Raw genomic sequence first — 22574 nt, forward strand, 5'->3', positions numbered from 1 at the left:
CACCCGAAGGGCAGTGTCACCCTCGGAGTTCCCCCCCCTTCCCTGTGCTAGAAGCAACCACGTGAAAGGGATGCTGCGTTTCCACTCCAAGAAAGGGACGTGTCCCAGCCACTGGCCAAGTCCAATTAGTGTTTTTCATTAGCACATCCACAGCAGTGGAGCAGAGCTGTCAGAATCAATCCCACAGGGTGACAGCCTGTAAATTTCTCCAACTCACCGTGTCGCTTCTTAGAAAGCACCAGAAAAGCAAAATCAGACTCTGGTTTAAAATTACATGTTGGTTCCTCCGAGAATGTGGCCACAGAGATTCTAGCTGCAGCTGGAGCCTAGAACAGGGACTCCCGACTTTTGGTAACTGCTGTTTCTTTGATTGCCACATCTTCTTTTTCCAACTCTCCACCCCCAGGCTTTTTTTATTTTTTAAAGAAAAATACCCACGGGAATTTAATCAGTCACTTTTGGGAAAAATCTCTTAAAATTCCTTGATATAACTGGAGAGCCCCTGGGATGTGGCCAAGTCTGGGTTAGAACTCCCTGTCCTGAACACGTGTGATGTGTGTGACAAGGACAACAGCAGCAACAGGTGCAGCAGAGCCGTGAGATGGGCCTCGGCGTGGAGGGCTGGGGTCCGTGATTCTGGCTCTGTCACATAACCGGCGGGGTGATCCCGGACAGGTCACTTGCTCTCTCTGTGTCAGGTCCTCATCTGTTACCTAGAGAGGATGCGAGTCCCTGGCTCACAGACCCGCAGCGCAGGGTAACTGAGTGACTGGAGGTCAGCGCTCGGCCAGCGCTTGGCTCAGAGGAAGTGCTATCGAGTGTGGCTGCCACTATTTTCACTTTGTGCTGGGAACGCAGGCTTTATTCACACTGTCTCCCTTGTTCTTTCCACGATCCTACGAGATGGGCGCTGCTGGCTCCATCTTAGATACCGGGGGACTGACATCCAAGAGTCTGAATAACTTGCTCAGATGAGCACTAGAGCTGTAGGATTCCAATGGGGTTGGACTGGCTCTAGAATGTGTACACTTGACCCTCTGAGAGCCCAGAGTCCAACCAACATACCACCAGGGGTGTGCTCATGGTGGTCCCTATTTGGTGGCTGGTGTATGTGACCACACAGCTGTATTATTGCTGCCTGTTTCACCCATGGACACCCCTGAGCTGAGCCTTGTGTGTTTCTCTTTCGTGGGCGAACACGCATGGCAGTCTTCCTCCGGCCCACGTCCTGGCCACCATTCCGTAAGTTCAGCTGATGATCAGTCCTGCCCTCCTCGCCTGCCCTTCCCCTGACCCAGGCCTCCCTGCCCTCCTCCGCGCTCTCTGTGCTGCTGTGGCTGCGGCCTGCCCCCTGTCAATCTCCTTTGCCCCTGCTGCATGGCAGGGACCCCTCCCACCACATCCAGCGCTGACTTGGCAAAGCACTGCTTCAAAGCCTTTTTTTCCGTGGGAGGAGGAGGAGGAGGATATGATTGGACTCTCCCCAGAGCAACCCCCTACCGCAGCCTTGTTCCCTACAGCAGAAACTCTGACAGCTGAGTAACCAAACACACAGAGACGAGCTGGCTGTAAGCATTAAAGCAAGTGAAACAAAGGAGAAAACCACCCCAACTACAAGCTGAAACCCACAGACAGCCCAAACAGCTGGGAGAGCCCTCGTGCGGGCTGGGCCCCTCCCCCTCCATTATTAATCTACAGAAACAACACTGGAGACATGTGGATCAAATTTACAGCGCTTAGGGCAAGGGAATAGGAAATTCAGCTGATTTGTCAAAGGATTCCCAGAGAGAAATATTATGTCAGTGGAGCCAGTAACAGGAGCTGGCAGCTCCATTAATAATAGTTCCCACTTTCCCAGTCATCACCCACCCAGAGAGGCTTTCACTTACTACTACAGCAAAAGTAATTATGAACCTATTATTAATAATGGTAATTGATAGCATCGCAGCTTTTGCATAGCACCTTTTGCTTTTGAAAGACTTTTTACATTGAGCAATTTGTTCTTCCAGCAAGGGAGGCGGGGCCGTTATGATCAATAATAGCTCCATGGTAACAACCTACACGTACTGTCACGTTTAATCCCCCAGGACTTCATGGGCTACTATCTTCACCCATCTTACAGCTGGGAAAACTGAGGCCCGAAAAAGTTCCATGACCCACCCAAGGTTACTGAGGGTCAGAAATTGAATGGGGGCTAGAATTTCAATCTCTTTATTCTCAAGCTGCTGACATGAAATGACGTTCTCACTCTGGCCACCTTGTCTTCTCGTGAGCTAAGCAGCACCTGGGATATTTGAGAGAAGAGGGGTTCTGTTTAGGTCTGAGGTTTGAGAGCAGGAAATTCACAGGAAGACCCAGAAATAGGACTTTCCCTTTAATGGATCTCCAAGCATCCTTGCCAAGGATCCCTGGAGGCCTCCCGTGAAACTCCACAGGCAGAAGGCTGTCTCTCTCATCCCTTCCGATCTTTCCAGAATACAGTGCCACAGCTTGTCAAATCTGCTCCATAAGAAAGCCTTCTTCATGTCAATTCTAAATTCTCTCCCCGACATAAGCCCCATTCCTCAGCAGTTCTCCCTGGAGATGGAAAATATTTTCTTTAAATTCTCTTAACACCTTGATCTCTTTCTTTCCCCACACAAATTTCCAGTTTTAGGATAATGGACCCAGGACAGTCATTATGGAAAATATGGATTAAAAAAAAAAGAAAGAAAAGAAAAACGGCATCTCTTTTTTTCCACTTAGTAAAATCCTTAGGAAAAAGTGTTTATTTTAGTCATGATGGAAGAGAAAGCATGCTGGAATGTTTCCTTTTATTCCTTTATTAGTTAGTAAGGAACCAATCCCTGTTAAACACTGCAACGGTTACAGAGGAAGCCCACGTGCATCACTCAGACCACTTCTGTGAAATGCATTACGGAGTGTGAAGCAGTGAGCATGAGCCAGTTATCCTTCAACTTCCTCTTCTATCAAGCCAGCATTTCTGGCTTGAGACACGGTTGAGACACGGTTCCACTCACACGTGCTGTGGACTATACATTTCTCAATCTACAGCCAGATCCATAATCTTCCATCCCTCAACTTTTCTCATTCTGGCTGCCCAACCCTTGGGTCTCAGAACTCATTATCTTGTTCCCCAAAGCCTCTGCCTCCTCCTCCACCGGCCCGTCTCTGAGTACAACACCATGGCCATGGCCACCCAGGTGCCAACGAGAGACCTAAGAGTCATCCTTATCAACTCCCTCCTCCCCCACCTCCAACCAACTACCAAGCCTTGCTGCCCTCACCACCTTAATAGCTCAAAAATCAGTCACTGCCACGACCCCAGCACAGGCCACCATCTCCCCTCACCGGACACTGCAGCAGCCTCCTAGCCACCCCTTACTCTTGTCACGCTGCTCTGGCTTTGTACTCTTCAATGACTCCCTGTTGTCCTCTCGGATCACCCCTTACTCTTGTCACCCTGCTCTGGCTTTGTACTCTTCAGTGACTCCCTGTTGTCCTCTCGGAGAAGTCCAAACTCCTTTGCACAGTTAAGAATAGATTAACACCTTTCTTTTCTTTGCTGAAATTTAGGGAGGAAAATAATTCTGCCAGGTAACTGGGAAAATTCCCAGCATCTCCCAGGCAGGCTCGTGAAGCCTGTGCACAGCTGATCCTCGATCCTCTATGCTCTTTCCAAGTGCTGGTCGTTGGCTCTATTCTAGTCCCAGGGCGTGGTGGGGAGCAACCCGTTTCTTTCCTAAGTGATTCTCCACTGAGCCCAGAGACTGTGCCACCAAGTTAGATGGAAAACCCGACTTGGGAGCCAGGAACCCCACCTTCCTGCACGGCACATGCAGGAATTCAGCCGGGGTTTCAGCTTGCAGAGGGGCCGTCTCCTCCAAGCACGCGCCAAGCCACCCCAGCAGCTGGACTGCACACTGGAGTGACAAGCCAGTTTTGGTGGAAAGGGTTTTCAGAAGCAGGGCTTATCCCAAAGGCCAAATGGATGGGGATTTCCCTCGCTTCTCTGTGATCTATGGGGGTCGATTCCATAGACTCCCAGGTCCCCCCAGCACCAGGTTCCTAGACCCGGAGGCCTGTGTGTGCTCTCACAATAACGTGTACCCCTGAAAACCATTTCTCTCCGCTTTCATTCCACCATTTAGTGAATTGTCAACAGTAGGAACATATAGAGCCTGTTATTAACTATTTCCTATGGTTTAATTTCCTCCACAGCTATAACAACACCCCCCCCACACACACAAACATTATTTTACATGTAAAAAAGATCTCTTTTCTGTGCAAGGGTGGATAGGTTTATAGTTAAGCTTTTCTGACTATTCATCAAAAAGCCATCAAGAGTGTAACGTAACTGTCCTCCAAACTCAACGACGCATCACTGGCGCGCTCCCCAGGCTTGTAAATGTTCTTTCCGGGGCCGTGTGACGCCAGCGGGCCCAGACACCTGGCGAGCCCATGTGTGCAGCATCCTTCCCCGCACCTGCCCCCGACACCCCCCACCGCCCCGCTACCCGCCCAGCTCGGGCGAGCTCCTTTGCCCAGGCAGCAGGGCCACGGCCTGGCCCTAGTGTCTCTGAAATGAAGCCGGGATGCAGAGGATTACTCCATTACTGCCCTTGTGCGGAAAGTTGGCAGGGCGTCTTCTGCCAGTTTTCTTAGGCGCTGGAAGCTTGGGTGGGGTTTAATCCATAAGCTTCTGAAAATAAAAACTATATTGCCCCACTGAACAGTTTCTAAATAGCCCACATAATCCAACCCTTTTGATTTTTTTTTTAAAGTGTTTCTATTCTTTGATCTAGAATGTTATATGTAGTACGTTTAGTGCCTGGTTGTTATATATTTAGTCGTACCAGAACAAAGTGCTAAGAAGTTGAAGCATGAATAGTTCTCCGAGAGACCTGAATGGAGCATAAGGACAATCGATTCTAAAAAACCAAAAACCTTCAATGAATGGTATTTCTCCTGACTCCAAGTTCAAAGAGGTTGTGTGTGGGGGGGGGGGGGCGGGGGGGTTGAGGCAAGAGCAAGATGAAGGAAATTAAGAGGAAAAACCTGAGTGGAATGAAGTGCCCCCGAGGAATTGTCAACCATCCACGTAAAACCCATCCCAAGGTGGGACCTGACACTGTAGGGCCCAAGACTTCAAGTGAGGACAAAATGGCGGGAGACAGGGAAAGATAAAGGTGTGTGTCTAAACTGAGTCTGGGAAACGATTTAACCGTCAGTCACGAGTCAATGTCGATGGGCTACGACGTACTGAGTAGTCACTCTACAACAGGGATGGGGTGAACAAGCGTTTGAACCCCCACAAAGACCCTGGCAGCCGAGTACTGTCGCTAACCCCATTTGCCAGTGGGGGACATTGAGACTTAGACGGGCTGGGTCACCTGGCTAAGGTCCACAGCTAGGAAACGGCAGAGATGGGCTTCAGACCCAGCCTGTTGGATGCCGGAGCCCACACCGACAACCACCACCCCACACCAGGCTGTGCCCGTTCCAACCCAGGGACCAACGCTTCCTTCGCACTCGCCGTCCGGTTAGCCCCGCACTTCCCCCTCTCAGTTTCTAAGGTCAGGAAATTAAAAATAAATAGTAATCACGCTCCGGTTAACACCTCACTCTGGCTAAGTTATCGGAACACCACTGGCGAAAGCTGGTCTTCCGGGGAAGTCAGGTCTGGGGCCCAGAGCCCACCATTGAGCAGTAAAATAACAGTGACACCAAAGGCTGATGAAGGGTGACACGCTCACGGCCAGCAGCCCCGCTCTCCTAGGAAAGAGTGGTAAAAAGCAACCCTCACCCTGGATATCAGGCTGGAATTGATCTCCCTTTGGGGCCCTCGGGGGGGGGGGGCCTGCTTGGGGGGTGGGTGTGGGGGCTGCCTCCTTCCCCTCTAGCCGGCGCATCCAATTCTCAGGGGGCTCCATGCAGGGTGAGGATTTAGAGGGAGAACAGGGGACCACCATAGAACGATGCCCCACAGGCAGAGAGGACAGCCCTGGAAGCCCCACCAGGAAGGCTGGCTCGTTGGCATTTCGGTGATTCATCTGGGGTCAGTATCAGTTCTGCCATAGGCCCAGAGGGTGACTATTAGCTGCCTGAAAGCAAACAAACTAGCAGAGACCATGGATGGCTGTTTAATTTTTTTGAAGCAAAAACCTAATAAAATGCAGTCTGTTCACTGCCATTTCCCCTCATTGCGCGAGAGTAAAATGAAGCCAGAGTAACCAAGCAGATCAATTTCAGGAAATTAAACCTAAAGGTGAACTCTGGAAAAACCAACGCAATAGTCACAACACCGGGCAGCGTGGGGGAGCGAGCTAACAGTTGCGCCACTGAGCTTTCTCCTGTGGAAAAAGATCTCGCTGTCAGAACAGTTTCTGAGAGATTCTGGGTGGCCTCTCTCCAAAGTGTTGATGTAACACATGGAGAACTTGAGTGACCCTGGAAGCACGAGTCTTGGAACTGGCGCCTCTTAAAAAAGAAAAACTCACCATGTGACCTGGTCCTTTGTCATATGCTGTCCTTGAGCCACAGTGGGTGAGCAGACTAATTCCTGGGCGCCAAGGACAATGCTGAGCCACTTTTACATAAAGGCCACACACTCAACACACACGCATGCGCTAAGTAAATGGAGGGATTAAGGAGGCAGACAGAACGAGGCAGAGTGAGCACCCTAAGTGTCAGCCTTCTTCCCAACTGACCCTCAGCGGTCGCCAAGGTAAGAGTGGCTCTCACTGTGCTAGGGTGAGAAAAATGCTTTTTGACCTACTATGCTTTCCAGACCTTTTATAATGAATACGACTTATTAGCACAGTAAAAAATAATTGTTATGAGAAATATGGGAAGGGGGAAGAGATATACTTAGAGACAGAATGTTTCTTCTGAGCAAATGAATGCCGATAATTTCAAATATGGCATAAAATTAGTTATCGGAAATTAAATTTTTATCCCAGGGTGGAACTCCTGGGCTCAAGTGATCCTCCCGCTTCACCTCCTGAGTAGCTGGGACCACAGGTGTGCATTGCCATGGCCAGCTTTTTATTTTTTAATTAAAAAAAAACTTTTTTTATTCCAGAGTATTACAGGGATACAAACTTTTAGGTTACATGTATTGACTTTGCACTGCCCGAGTCAGAGCTACAAGAGTGCCCATCCCCCAGACAGTGCGCACCACAGCCATTAGATGTGTACATACCTTCCCCCTCAGCCCCCCTCCCACCTGCCCGACACCCTGTGTTTTGTAGAGATGCGATCTCATTATGTTGCCCAGGTTGGTCTTGAGTTCTTGGCCTCAAGTGATCCTCCCACCTTGGTCTCCCAAAGCATTGGGACTACAGGAGTGAGCCACTGTGCCCAGCCTGAAATTAAATTTTTAAATGAGAAAAGAAAAAAGTGACTGCTGAATGGAAACCACTATTTTCTAGTTACCTGTAGAGAACCCAGAATGGAGATCATCTAACATAAAAAATGGTTATTTCAGCGTGGTACAATTTTAGATGATTCTTCCCTCATTATTCTTTACACTTTTAAACAAAACCATTGTGAGCTCATAGAGGATAGATGGGTAGATAAATAAATGGAAAACCTATTGTTTTATAGAAATTTTACTGAAAGGAGGAGGAGGGGGATACTGCTTTTGGAAGAAACTCAGGTAGAAACTGTTCTATATTGCTAACCAGGAGAGTGAGACTTTGTCTGCATGTCTCATTCCAAGAATTAGCCTGCGGTGAGCCAACCCCTTCACCTGGCCCGGGGGTGGTGGTGACTCATGGGCTGTGTCACCAGTGGACTTCCTGTGGCACCTTGCTGACACTCAGCCCAGCTGTGTACCTGCTGCTCTGGGCCTGCATGGTCATTCTGCAGCCCCGCAGTGGCCTGACCTTCTGGCACCTGCTGTGACCTGTGCAGGATGCAATGTTCTGGGACCTGAGAACAAGGAGAGTCGGGAAAAATTCTCACACAACACGCCAGATCCCCACTAGTGGAGAGGAGGCTGGCCACTGCCGACGCTGGGCTTGGGGTGCAGCTGGGACTCGGGTCAGGACAGGAGGCTGCTGGGGAACAGTGCTGCTGGAGAGAAAAAGAGGGCAGTGGGCGAGGTCTCCTGTGCCCGCCTGGAGAGGAAGAAAGGCATGGAAGGAGCCTGAGCACCCATGACCAACACAAGTCATTCCTCGGGGCTTTAATAAAAATATGCAAACATCACAAGGTCCAGGGCAGGTGGCCAAGATATTTATTAATAGAATATGAGTGTATTAGTCAGAAAAGTACTGCACTAGAGTCCTGCTTACAAACACAATCTGCTTTAGTCAGCTTTGGTTCCAGTTCCAAAGGGGACTGACCACTGGACACTCCAGATGATTTAAGAGCCTGAGTGAGAGAAATGAGGTTCAAAACTCAGCCTTGCCACTTCCTAGCTGTGTGACTCTGGACTAGTTACTTAACCTCTCTGAGCCTCACCTTGCTCTTCTGTATAGCAGGACTAATAATAGCTTCTAATTCACAAGATTGTTTGAGGAGTAAAAGAGGTTATATAAGTAAGCACTTAGCAAAAGTCCTGATACACAGTAAACATACACTAAACAGAAATATTTTAATAAATGGCCTAATTCACAGAGCCAAGAGCTTTGGGATAAAGCCATCAGATACTATATAATAGCTATTATCACCATTAGGAGGAAGGATGGACTCAAGGCCATTCTATCCTGTTATTTTCTTAAAGGCTACTATGGTCCTCACGGATAAAGAATCATACTTTATTCCCCACAGATGGGGGTCACTTATTCTGCATTCATTCACCCAGGTATTGGTTACCTAATAATACACCAGAAGCAGCTATGCTCTGAGGATACAAAAGTGAACAAGACAGGGTCCCTACCCTCATGAAGTTTACAGCCTAGCAGGGGAAGGCAGACAGTACACCAGCCAAGTCAATGGCATGCAAAGGGCTGTGACACAGCACAAAGGGTCCAAACGGTCTCTAAGCCAGACTCCCTAGGCGTGGTGGTCAAGGAAGGCTTCCTGGAAGAAGGAACGCTTCAGCTGATGATGAGTAGAGATCAATCCGGTAAAGGGGTTGGAATGGGTCTTCCAAGCAGGAGGACCTATTCCAAAGCCTGAATGGGAAGGTTCAGGGGCAGTAATAGGTTGGGGAGGGCCCTAGGGGCTTGCTAGGAAGTTGTGTTCGTACAGAAAGCACATTGTTTGTACTTAGACTATGTGATTATTTGGGGCAGCTTTGGGGGTGGCGAATGGAGATCATTGCCCTCTTTCCCCCACTCCTATTGGTGCCACTACTAATCCAGGGGTCAGCAAAATTTTTCTGTAAAGGTCCGAGAGTAAGTATTTGTGGCTTTGCAGGCCATGCAGTCTCTGTCACAGCTACTCCACTCTGCCAGTGTGGTGTGAGCAGACAATGCTTGAGCAAATGGGCATGGCTGTGTTCCATGTGAACACATGAACACCGAAACCGGAATTTCACTAATCTTCATATGTCACAGAATATGCTTTTAATATATTTTTTCAACTATTAAAAAATAAAAAAATCACTCTTAGCTTTTGGGTTACACAAAAACAGGTGGTGCGTGGGACTTGACCCTGGGACCTGCTTGCTGTGTTAACCCAGAGACCCTCATAAGGCCTGAAGGGACAGCTCAGCATGATGGGCGGGGCGTGACAGGCTCCCTGGGAAGGGACCAGGGTGCAGGGTGCCGGTCACAGTCTTAGGGCTTGGCCTCTGAGGGCAAGGAGGACCCACTGGAGAGGTTAAGCAGCTGAGTGACAGGGTCATATGCACATTTTAGACACATATTCCGGCAGCTGGAGGCAAAGCCGTAGGAGGGGAGCATCTAGGTTAGAGAGTCCCATGCTGGCTGATAGAACATGCTTTGCTGTGGAACTCACCATCCAGATTCCACCCAGGCCACGCTCTTATTTCAAAAAAACTACCTGTTTCTTATAGTTTTGTGCTAAGCACTTAAATATAGAAGAGAAAGGACACAGATTTTTGTAACCAAATTTTTTTTTTTTTTTTTTTTTTTGAGACAATATTGCTCTGTCGCCCTGGGTAGAGTACAGTGACATCATCATAGCTCACTGCAACCTGGAACTCCTGGGCTTAAGTGATCCTCCTGCCTCAGCCTCCCAAGTAGCTGGAACTACAGGCACGTACCATGATGCCTGGCTAATTTTCTTATTTTTAGTAGAGACGGGGGCTCACTCTTGCTCAGGCTGTTCTTGAACTCCTGAGCTCAAGCGATCCTCTCACCTCAGCCTTTGCAGAGTGCTAGGATTATAGGCGTGAGACACCGTGCCTGGCCTACAACTAGAATTCTTTGAGGGATCATTTTTAAGCCCATAAGTGAAAGTATTTTTGAAATCACCTTTAAAACTTGGTGATGTTGGCTGGGCGTGGTGGCTCATGTCTGTAATCCTAGCACTCTGGGAGGCCAAGGCGGGTGGATTGCTTGAGCTCAAGAGTTCGAGACCTGCCTGAGCAAAAGAGAGACCCCATCTCTACTAAAAAAATAGAAAGAAATTAGCCAAACAACTAAAAATAGAAAAAATTAGCCGGGCATGGTGGTGCATGCCTGTAGTCCCAGCTACCCAGGAGGCTGAGGCAGGAGGATCACTTGAGCCCAGGAGTTTGAGGTTGCTGTGAGCTAGGCTGACGCCATGGCACTCTAGCCCAGGCAACAGAGTGAGGCTCTGTCTCAGGAAAAAAAAGAAAAAAAAGCTGGTGATATCCTAGATCAACTTTAAGTAGTAGAACTTTCTATCGGTCTTTATAGAGCAAAAAGGTAACCCACAAAGAACAGGAGAAATTTCTGTTGGTTCATTTATAATGTGTGCCTTGTAATCTGGGCCAGTACAAGGACACCCCAATGCTAAGTGCGTTGGGGACACCATAGCCCAGAGGTAACATTCACTTCTTTCATATCTCACTCACCTTCGGCACACACACACCCACCACCTCACACATGGGAGGGGGCCACAGTTAACAAACCCTATGGACAGAGAACACATTCTCTAAAGCCCTGAAACCTTCTGTCCCAGGGTCCACTGATGGCTTCAGATTTGGAATAGGTATCTGAATAGGCTAGGGAAACTTTAAAAACATAGACTCTTCTTTTTAGAGTAGTTCTAGGTTCACAGCAAAACTGAGTGGAACGCACGGTGATTTCTCACATTCCCCCCACCCTCACACATGCACAGCCTCCCCCATTATCAACATGCCCCACCAGAATGGCACATCTGTTACAACTAATGAACCCACGTTAGCACATCATGATCACATTGGCACACAGTTTACATTCGGGCTCGCTTTGGTGTTGTATATTCTATGGGTTTGGATAAACGGATGACATATATCCACCATGACAGCATCATACAGAGTATTTTCACTGCCCTGGAAGTCACTGCCTAGCCATCCCTCCCTCCTCCTAACCCCTGGCAACCACTGATCTTTTTACTGTCTCCATAGTTTTACCTTTTCCCAGAATGTCATATAGCTGGAATCATACCACATACAGCCCTTTCAGATTGGTTTCTTTCCCTTAGTAATATACACTTAAGTTTCCTTCATGTATTTTCATGGCTTGAGAGCTCATTTCTTTTTAGCTGTGAATATTCCATTCCATTGTCTGGATGTACCACAGTTTATCTATCCATTCATGTACTAAAGGACATCTTGGTTGATCCCAAGTTTTGGCAGTTATGAACAAAGCAGCTATAAACATCTGTGCACAGGTTTTTGTGGGGACAAACATTATCCTTTCAGTAAATGCCAAGGAGTACAATTGCTGCATTGTATGGTAAGCATATATTTAGTAAGGAACTGCCAAACTGTCTTCCAAGTGGCTGCACCATTTTACATTCCCACCAGCAATGCACTGAAGTTCCTGTTGCTCCACATCCTCGCCAGCATTTGGTGATGTCAGTGTCTTGGAATTTGGTTATTCTAACAGGTATGTAGTGGTATGTTGCTGTTTTAATTTGCAAATTAATTACAAATGACAAAAGCTGTTGACTGGCTTTTCATACACTTATTTTCCATCTGTATATCATCTTTGATGAGATGTTTGTTAAAGTGTTTGGCCCATTTTTTAATTGATTGTTTGTTTTCTTATTATTGAATTTTAAGAGTTCTTTGTATGGTTTGGATAGTAGTCCCTTATCAGATGTGCCTTTTGCTAATATTTTCTCTCAGTCTGTGGCTTATCTTTCTTTTCATTCTCTTGAATGAAAGCATACATTTTAAATTTTACGGAGTAGAAATTTTTAATTTTAATGAAGTCCAGTTTATTAATTCTTTCTTTTCTGGGTTGTGCTTTTGGTGTCATACCTAAAAAGTCATCACCAAATCCAAGGTTAACTAGATTTCCTCCTATGTTATCTTCTAGGAGTTTTATAGTTTTGTGTTTTACACTTAGATCTCTGATCCATTTTGAGTTACTTTTGGGAAGTGTATAATTTCTGTGTCGAGATTCATTTTTTTGCATGTGGATGTCCAGTAGATCTAGGACCATTTGTTAAAAAGACTATCTTTGTTCCATTGTATTGCCTTTGCTCCTTTGTCAAAGACCAGTTGACTATGTTTATGTGGGTCTACTTCCGGGCTCTCTATCCTGTTCCATTGATCCATTTGTCTAGGGAAATTTACTATGCTATTCTCACCATTCATTCACTTATCCAAATATTCATCATGTGACTATTAATAATTACACTGAGCTTGGTGCTAGGAATAGAGATGTGAATAAGGGCCAGTTCCTGCTCTAGAGGAGAGGAAAAGCATGTAAACAAGTAATTAGAATGTGCCATGATGAACACCAGAGAAGGAGTCTGCAGTAGGTACAGTCAGGCACCATATAACAATGTTTTGGTCAACAACAGAGCACATATGTGATGACAGTCCCATAAAAATACAATGGAGCTGAAAAATTCCTATGGTCTGGTAATGCTGTAGCCACCATAAGGCGGTAGGCACCATGTATTCACTACCATTTCTATGTTTAGATATACCACTACTTATCATTGTGTTACAGCTGCCTACAGTATTCAGCACATAACATGCTATACAAGTTTGTAGCTGAGGAGCAATAAGCTACACCATAGAGCCCAGGTGTACAGTAGGTTATACCCTCTAGGTGTGCGTGTGTACACTCTATGATGTTCGCACAATGGTGAAATCACGAACGACACATTTCTCAGAACATATCCCGGTCATTTAGCAATGCATGACTGTACTAGAAGATTGGGAGAAGAGCCTGAAAAGAGGACTCCTGCTATGTGCTGTCATCATCAGCAAGGGAGGAAAAATAACAGGATGTTTCAGAAAGCCCCCGTTTACTCAAAGAACTCCAAAGGGATTTTATGGACTTTACGAGAAGTAAACGCTCCCTGGTTATCTGGTGGCTGAACAACAATACACAATACCACAGTGGGTTGAAGGGGGTGGAGGAGGTACAGGGAGGATGCTCCTTTATTGAAAGGAGGTCGCTGTAGAACATTCATTTGAGACGGGTACATCCCTCTCAGGCGTTACTTTGTCACTCCCAGGATGTTGATGGACACTATGATCTTTTCGCACAAAGATGTGAGAAAACAGTCACTGGATGCTTGATACTGGGCTGACCCAGTCTGTGGTATTTTGCTATGACCTATCCAACACCATTCCTTTTCCTTCCTGGCTAACAGAACCCCAATTCTGTCCAGAATGGCCATGCAATATGCCAGCAGCCTTGATGGACATCTTCCTAGGCTATTTTATAACCATGAGACAGTTCTGGACAATGAGACATCGATTCAAGACTTTAGGGGTTCTGGAAAATGTTGCTTTTCCCGATCAAAGGGGATAGACTGCCTGGCTGGCAGGGCGTTTGCTCTTCCTACTGTCTCGACTGTCACACACTGTCTGAAGAAGGTGCCACAGCAGCCATTATGTAACCAGGAGGCAGGCCCCCTGCTGCAAAAGCTGGAATGCTGTTCCCAAGTTGCTGCAACATGGAGGGGAGAGGGGTGGCATTGTATGAAGGGACAAGAGACCGGAGCCAATATGCTGCAGCTGGCAGAGCAGAAAGCCTGGGTCTCTCACCATTTCGCCAAGTAGCTAAACACCACCAGGACTGTCTGTCCCTGAATTTCTTGTTACAAACAGTGTTGGTCTATTAATTTGCTAGGGCTGCCACAGCAAAATACCACTGACTGGGTGGCTTAAACAACAGAAACTTATTTTCTCAAAGTTCTGGAGGTTTGAAGTCCGAGGTTACGGTGTCAGCAGGGCTGGTTTCTTCCGAGGCCTTTCTCCTTGGCGTGGAGATGGCCATGTTTCCCTTGTGTCCTCACATGCCTTTCTCTGTGCCTGGCTGTGTCCTAACCTCCTCTTCCTGTAAGGACACCAGTCATATTGCATTAGGGCCCACCCCAATGACCTCATTGTACCTTCATTGCCTCTTTAAAAGTCCTGTTTCCAAATACAGTCACATTCTGAAGTCTGGGGCGGAGGGTGTTAGGATTTCAACATGTGATTTCGAAGGGTACACAAGTCAGCCCAGAAAGGCCAGGTTTTCTGTGATTTGCAGATGAAATGATTCTCCGATACAAGAGAGTTTCTGGAAATCAGCAGTTTTCAAAAAAAAAAATTTAAACCATGGATACTTTGCTCAAATGAAATCATATGATGAGGCTAATGACAACACAGGCTCCCCGTTCTCAGGTCCCCCGTCCCCAAGGAGCGGGTTGAAAACAACTGCTGGAAGTGCGCTGTCCAGTCTGGCCAGCTGTGGAAATGCCCCTCGGATGCGACGAGGAACACAGGGGTCTGGTCACACCCTGAGGGCGTGAGGTGGTGACGGCAGCGCCAGCCCTCGCTCAGCTTAGACACAGGGCGGGACGCTCCCTTCACGGGGGAATCTTCTGGGCAGAACACGTGTCTACTGCAGGGCAGTCTGTGGAACTCCACTCACTCGCAGTTCATTTTAAGTAGAAAATGCAGATAGGCAAAAAGAAGAAAATAAAAATCACCACAGTTTACCGCCCTGAGATAATCACCACCAACACTGCTACGATATCCCTTCAACTTTTGCGTATACACCTACGCCTGTGCGTGTGCATCTGTACTTTGATTGTGAAAAAGGAACTCCTCCACGTACTTTAACGACTTTCTCACTTAATAGTCTCTCAGGGACATCTGTCCACAACCCCAAAGCTTCCTCATCATCACTTTCAACGGCTGCAGTGCACACCATTCCAAAGGCCCACAGTATTTTCTGCTGCTGTTTTGGAGGAGTCAGGAAGGACCTCTCTGATGTGACCTCATCTCAGGCAGTGGTCCCTGAGTCCCATCACACCCCAGTGCTACAGCACTGAAGACAGCCCTGCTTGTAATCGCGCCCCTCAAACTGAGCCCTGAACAACCACGTGGGTGGTGAGGAATCTCCTCTTCCACCTGGTGCAGTTGCAGGGAGAGGTCACCTTAGCAGGCCTGTACCAGACATCAGCACCCCGCAGCTCACTCTTAATTTGAAAACCGGCTCTCATAGAAATGGAATCAAGGAGCAGGAAGATGTGGAGTTTCCCAGCAGTGCCTCTGGACAACAGACTCTCACTCCCAGAGGCCTCTTAGGGCTGGATGTGAAGCCCTCGGGTGCACTGACCTCTAACCCTGGACTTGCACACAGGCCTACCCCTGAAGGAGTCCTTGCCTCCCTATGGGAAAGCAAGGCCTCTCAAGCACCTTGCACACAAAAGCAAGATGGGAAGGTCTCCTGCTAAGTCCCCCCGTTTTTTGGAGAAAGGCAGAGCCTGCAGCAAGCTCTCCTGGGCGGGCGGGCCTTTCCCTGGGGAGCACCTTCCTCCCGCTGCCCTGGGCACGGAGGAGTCTTGGCCTGTCTGCAGGGCTGTGTGTGACCCTGTGTGTTTAAACTGCAACTCCGGGCTCTGGCCTGACCCCTCGCTGTTTGTTTTACAAACTCCTACTTACAGCCTCAAATTAGGCTCATTAAAAAGCCAGCTCCCCGTGGGGCTGTAAACGTCACATGGACAAGCGGAGAGTGACTTTATGAGGCTGGCGTGTGATCTGCCCACCAACACGGCGGAGGCCGAGTGGAAATAGTGAATCAGCCTGTTTCAGCAGGACCCCTCCTCCCAGCCCCTCCCCGACCGAAGCTGTGCTGGCAACATGCCGGAGAGGCAGCCCGTGTCAGTCCTTCCAAGGCAGCTGGGCTGGATCTGTCCTGGATTTTGTGCAGCGCAACTGACAGAGGGGGACCTTGTGTCCTGAAATCCTCTCCTCTCCTGCTCCCCCCATCCTTTCCTCACTTCTTGATCAGAAGCCCCCCAGCTCCACCTACGTTTCCCCCGTAATCCTCATTACGAGCACGGGCTGCTGCCACCCCCCTCCACACACACACTCCCCACTCACGCTTTGGCAGGCTGACCCTGTCTTTGCACGGGATGTTGCTCCTGCCTGGGTGGCCTGTGCTCTAGCTCGGGCCACCGTCACCCCTGCTTTGCAGCTCCTGCGGTGTGCGGCACCATGCCCCACAGGCGCCAGGCCCAGGCGAGCAGAGCACAGAGGAAAGGGGTCTCGGGCAGCCCACCGTCAGTCTCATCACTGGAGCACCCACCCGTCGGTGCGCCCCAAGTTACACTGAGGCTGAAACACCTCGCTGCCTCCTTGGAGAACTTACCGTCCACTCCCCAAGCCAACTGCCAGATGGCGAAGTGAGAAAGAATTAGAGTCTTGCATCTCCTTGACTAAATTTTCAGGAGGTAACTTCTCTGAACCTACTAGAAAGTTCTCCTTATTTAATTCTGTCTTCTTGCAGCTTCCACGCACTGGCCCTGTGTCCACACCCTGTAAACCCAGCCGCCTTCCGGTGTGGGGCCCCCACCTCTGTCACAGGCTCCTTGAGTTGGGCAGACCCAGCCTTACTTGCAGGGTGGCCTTGGACAACTAACACCCACTCTGAGCCTCAGTTTGCTCATCTGTACAACGGGGATAGAATCTACTCTCAGAGAGCAAAGGTGAGGATCAACTGAGACGACACAGGCAGTCCCCGGCACAGAGTGGACACACAAAGGACACAGGGCGTCACTTTCTCTAATTGCCACTGCACTCTACCCCTCTCCCCTGGTTCTCAGGCTCGAGGTAGGAGTGATCTATTACAGTGACAATCTTTTTTTTACCAGACTTTTGGTTTATGAAGGACAGACTCTATTTTTCTTTATACTCCTTCCCTCTCTCTACCATCTCTGTAGTTCACAAAGCCCCAAGAACACAGTAGGAGCTTCACAAGCGTGAAAAACCCATGTTCAGAGAATATGGATTTAGTTTAGTCCTAAATGAGGTATTCTCAATAATAGAGCAAAACAAAATAATAGCTTTGGCTTCAGATGGCATTACAAGTTCAAGGAAAAACGTCCCCATGACACCTGTCTCCTGCAATCGCCCGGCTAATGAGGCGGCGGCTGTCAGGGAGGGCAGACGGCGGAGGACAGGGGCTGCCGGCTCGGGCACAGACGCTAGAGCAGAAGGGAAAGAGCCGGCTTGTCAGTCTGGCCCCCAAGCCCAGCCCTGGTCCTGAGCCAAAAGCTGGCCCAGGGAGCAGAACGTCGAAGTGTTGCAGTGTAAGTCCCCGCCACTGTTATGGCTGAAGTCGCTGGCTGTAAACAACAGCTCTGACTCCACAAAGGGTTTGCCGACAGCAGAGCCCACCCTCTTGGGCCCTTGCTCTCCTGTTCCCTTTCCTTAAAAAGAAAGAGAAGGAGAGAGAGAGAGAAAAGGGGGGAAGAAGGGAGAAAGAAGAAAGTATCTTAAAAATAAACACCTGTGCTACATGCATGCATGCTTTGAGCTTAGAAGCCCCCAGACATTTCTATTAGCTACAAGGTTTAGAAGAAGACACTGCCTAGTTGACTTTTATTGCCTCAAATAAACGTTGAAAATGGCTTGGCAAACTGGGTCGGCACTGCCCCCTGCCCTGAATCCAGCAGCCCAGTCTCTTGGAAGGGATGGTTTTAACAGAGGGGCTCCCCTATGGGAATGGAAAGCAAACCAGGATCCCCTCACGCAAATGACAAATCTGCCTCCTTAGGGAGCACTGACAACTGCAGGCTACAGGATACAAGGAGATGGAGCAATGGGGTCAGAATAAACCGTCCTCTGTGACATAACGGTGTGCCCACTTTACCGTAAGACAACGGCTGCCAAGAGACTGAGCAGCTTGCTCACGATCACACAGCCAGTAAGCAGTGGAGCCCACACACGCCCACGCCCTGCTACAGGGAAACTGGGCCCAGCACTTTTGAGTTCAAGTTGACCATGTAAAAAAAATTGATATAATTCACATACTATAAAATTGATCCTTTAAAAATGTACAAGTCAGTGTTCTTAGTATATTCACAGAGCTGTGAAATCATAACATTTTCACCACATTTTCATCACCCTAAAAAGAAAACCTGTGCCCATTAACAGTCATCAGTCTCTCCCCAATCTCCATCTCCCCAGCCCTGGAAAGCACTAATCTACTCTCTGTCTTTATAGATTTGCCTATTCCGGACATTTCACATAAATGGAATCACATAATATGTGGCTTTTTGTGTCTGTCTTAATGTTTTTAAGGTCCGCCTATGTTGTGGCTTGAATCAGTACCACTTTCCTTTGTTCCCCTCAACAGCCCAGACCTCCAAGAAGAGCTGCATTCCTTTTTGTGGCTGAATGACATTCCATTGTATGGATATTCCACAATGTATCTATTCCATCGTCCATAGACATCTGGATTATTTCTACTTTTGGGCTATTATGAGTAACACTGTTATGAACATTCATGTACAAGTTTTTGTGCAAACTACATTTTCATTTCTCTCGGGTATATACTTACAAATGGAATTGCTGGGGCCTGTGGTCATTCTATGTTTAACTTTTTGAGGAACCACCAGACTGTTTTTCCACAGCGACTGCAGCGCTTTACGTCCCTGCCACGCAGGTGTGAAGGTTCCAGTTTCTCCACATCCTCACCGACACTTGTTATTGTCTGTCTTTTTGGCTGTAGCCCTCCGAGTGAAGTGGCACCTCATTATGCGATAGTTCTTTAAGAAAATTACTTGTTCTTTGCCACCAGGTTGGCAATGACTTCTATGCTAAAATGGGCTTCCTTAAAAGAAGTACAAATTAGATGGAAGCACATTTAACAAGAGATAAATCCTACAAAATTAAAATGATCCTTAAGGATTCAGCTCCCTCACTAGCTTCACATTACATTACTTTTATCATTATAAGAATAATTAATGCATATTTACTGCAGGAAATACAGAAAATACAGTAGAGTGCAAGGTAGAAAATAAAAATCACCCAATCTTCCAAATAATTTAAGCAGATACTTCTCAAGGAGGTAGAACATAACTTTCCATCCCTTAGGTGCGGAATGTGCATAGTGACTTCATTCTCAGGACTACACTATGCAAAGTGGCAGGGGGAGGGGAGGGAGTAAGATCCTTTAGAGTAGAGAAACCTGACAATCATCATCTCAGCAAAGTGGTCAGGGTTAACATCATCAACGATACGTCACGATAAGTCACAGTGACAACACGGACTCTTGACATGATGTGATGCGTACGCCATTTTCCCTCTGTGGTCTTCCTCCCCACCCCCAAAGCCCCACCACTCCAACCTAATTATGAGAAAAACTTCAGACAAACTCAATTTGAAGGATATTCTACAAAAGATCTGATCAGCACTCCTCTTAACTGTCAAGCTCACCGAGAACAAAGAAAGTCTGAAAAACTGTCACAGCCGAGAAGAATGTAAGGACATATGACAGGTAAATGTGATATGGGATCCTGAGACACAAAAAGGACACTAGATAAAAACTAAGGAAATCCTAATGAAGTATGGACTTTAATAATAATGTATCAATATCAGCTCATTAGTTATGACAAAGATATTAATGGGGAAACTAGGTGTGGGGCATTTGAGAACTTGCTGTAATATTCTTGTAACTTTTCTGTAAATCTAAAACTGTTCTAAAATAAAATTTATTAAATATTAAAAAATAAAACCTAAAGAAAGGGAATATCCCAGAAGCAATATCATGCCTTTTCCCTAATTCCAAGCTAGTAACCTTTCCCTTGAGCACCCACCACAATCTGCAAAGCCTTTTACTTGACCACACTGGATCTACCCACTGCCACATCCATTCATTCACAGAATATTCACTGAGCCCCTAGTGGGGGCCAGCCCCTATGCTGGGACCAGAAGCCACAATGGCCAAGAAAACGTATTTCCCCCTCTGCCGTGCTAGGCCCTGGCGAGGGGAGACGCCCTGTCACAGTGGCTTGGTCCTCAGTGGCTAGGGAGCCAGCTGATGTTTGCTAAGTGAACGTCAAGTCCATCCCAGTTGCTTTGTGCATTTAACGGTCACTTTTGGTAGTTGTTAGGTATTTAATGAGGCTGACACCCTCAAGACACTTTAAAAAACTTTCTTTTCTGATTAGGAAGGTAAATATAATTATTATTTAAAAGCCAGAATGAAAAAATGTCTCTTATAGTACTACCTCCCAAAGGTAACTGTTATTAATATAGTGTGGAATTTTCCTTCACATAGCCTTTTTTGTGCATGTTCTAACATACCAATTTTTTTTCAGATAGGATCATAATGAAATTATTTTTTACCTAGTGTCAAAATCCTATATTTTGTGGACACCTTTTCAGGTCAGTGTGTTTGGCAAGATGTAGTAAGACCTGTAGTTTTCTGGCTCCCCCAGACTTGAACTGTGTCTCCAGCTTGATCCCCTCTTTCAGGAGACTAGAGAAGCTGTCTGCCCCAGGGCACTAGAAGCAGAGCCCAGCTGGGCTGCGGGTATTTTCCACGGTGGGTGCCTGGGCTTTCTGGCAGGGCCTCCTCTGTGCCTCAGTAAGGGATTTTCCCTTCTCTCCTCTCCTCCCCTGCTGGGGTGGGGGCAGAGGTAGGAGCTTCTCCCTGGAGGAGGTGCCCAAAGCAGGCACTGAGTCACTCAGATGCACTTCCGGAGTGAAATCATGCTGAGAAGCTATTTGCAGAAGCCTTACTCAATGGGGCATAAGGAAAGGGAGGGGGCTCCAGTCTCAAGCGGGAACCTGATATCAGCTGATAATGAGAATCGTTAGGTTTGCCCCTCCCTGGCCTTCCTAGAGCAGAGGCTGTAACCAGAACATCAGAGCACTGTAAATTACCCAGGGTTTCCCCATCAGGGAGATTCCTGGGTTACTTTCACTGATAAGGAGACTACCTACTCACACCCGGGGTGAGGCCAGCCAAGGGAGGCACCCAGGCACGGGGGCTGGTTCCACCTCTCGGAAGAGAGATGCAATTCCCTCCTGTGCCTCCAAGTCCGGCACCGTGGGAACGCCTCAAGTGCCAGCTCTGGCTCTGCCTCTCACAAAACTTGAGCAAGGCGCTTCGTACAGAATCTTTTCCTAATGAAAACGACGGCCTACCAGGCAGTGCAAAGCACTGAGGACATTCAGGTGACTGACTATGCCTGATGAGATGCCCAGGTTACAGGTAATGCTAGCTGCTCCTGCTAGCCTCAGAGACTCCAGGAATCCCGGCTCTGCCTTGGAAGAGCACCCCTTTTAGTTTCCTTGAAGCACTTGTACAGATTGCTATGTTTTGTTCACCTGTTCAATGTCTGGTCCCTGCCCCCTCCCCCAAAATCGAAAGCTCTTTATGGCAGGGATTGCCTGAAAATGTCAGGCACATACTAGATGTTCAATAAATTTCTAGAAAACAATGGATGCCTTCAGCCAACTTAAGCTCTAGACCTCAGCTTCTTTACCTGTAAAATGGATGTGGTTTCTTCTCTTTAGTGGTTATGCTCAAATCACATGAAGCACGAAACCTAGTGCCTAATGCATAGTAGGAGTTCAATAAACTGTTTGTTATCATGCTCATCAGAGGTGATAAAGTGAACCCTCAGTAAGCTGCTACATCCCCAGTACTTAATGAATTGGCCTTTGTTCAGTGGACCATAAAGGAAGAAGGATGGGAGAGGGGAAGATCAAAAGAAATTGGTGCCTGTGATGCCACCTTCCTAAGAGGATTTGCCTATCAGAGCCATCCGGGATGCTGAGTGGGGATCCCCTTTTGGTCTCTAAGCCACAAGCCACGGGTCCTGCTGACACCAGGCCCAGTAACAAGCAATCCACTCCTAATTGCCATTTTTCACCGCTTTTCCTGCTCCAGGCTAAAGGCACTAATTAGCCGCAGGAGGTCAGCGTAAGCTAATTGAACAGTCTCTGCTCCCCAGGTAAGGAGACAGAGCTGGGAAGGCAGAGCGGAGCCGACCGTCCTTGAAAGAAGGCTTCCAGGTAGCAAAGCCCTACCCAGAGTGAGTGGTGTGGTCTGGGCAGGAAGTGCACCTGGCTCCCCTGCGCCCGGCTCACAGGCGGGCTGGCAGCCAGGCGGAGAGAGCTACTGCTCGGCGCTGGGGTGGACAGACATAAGTGGACATGGGACACAGGCCAGTGGGGACAGCTCTGCAAGGAAGAAGAGGGAAGAGGCCAGCTAGGAAATCCCTGGAGATTT

The 22574-nt window shown here is 47.9% G+C and overlaps 1 protein-coding gene across 1 annotated transcript in view; it reads right to left on the minus strand.

Moving 5' to 3' along the window:
• The window catches only part of ABTB2 (ankyrin repeat and BTB domain containing 2), a 164428-nt gene that overhangs the window by 45582 nt on the left and 96272 nt on the right, over positions 1 to 22574 (minus strand). The gene's annotated exons all lie outside the window — the stretch shown is intronic.

The sequence above is a fragment of the Eulemur rufifrons genome, chromosome 6, assembly GCF_041146395.1.
Source record: "Eulemur rufifrons isolate Redbay chromosome 6, OSU_ERuf_1, whole genome shotgun sequence".
NCBI lineage: Eukaryota > Metazoa > Chordata > Mammalia > Primates > Lemuridae > Eulemur > Eulemur rufifrons.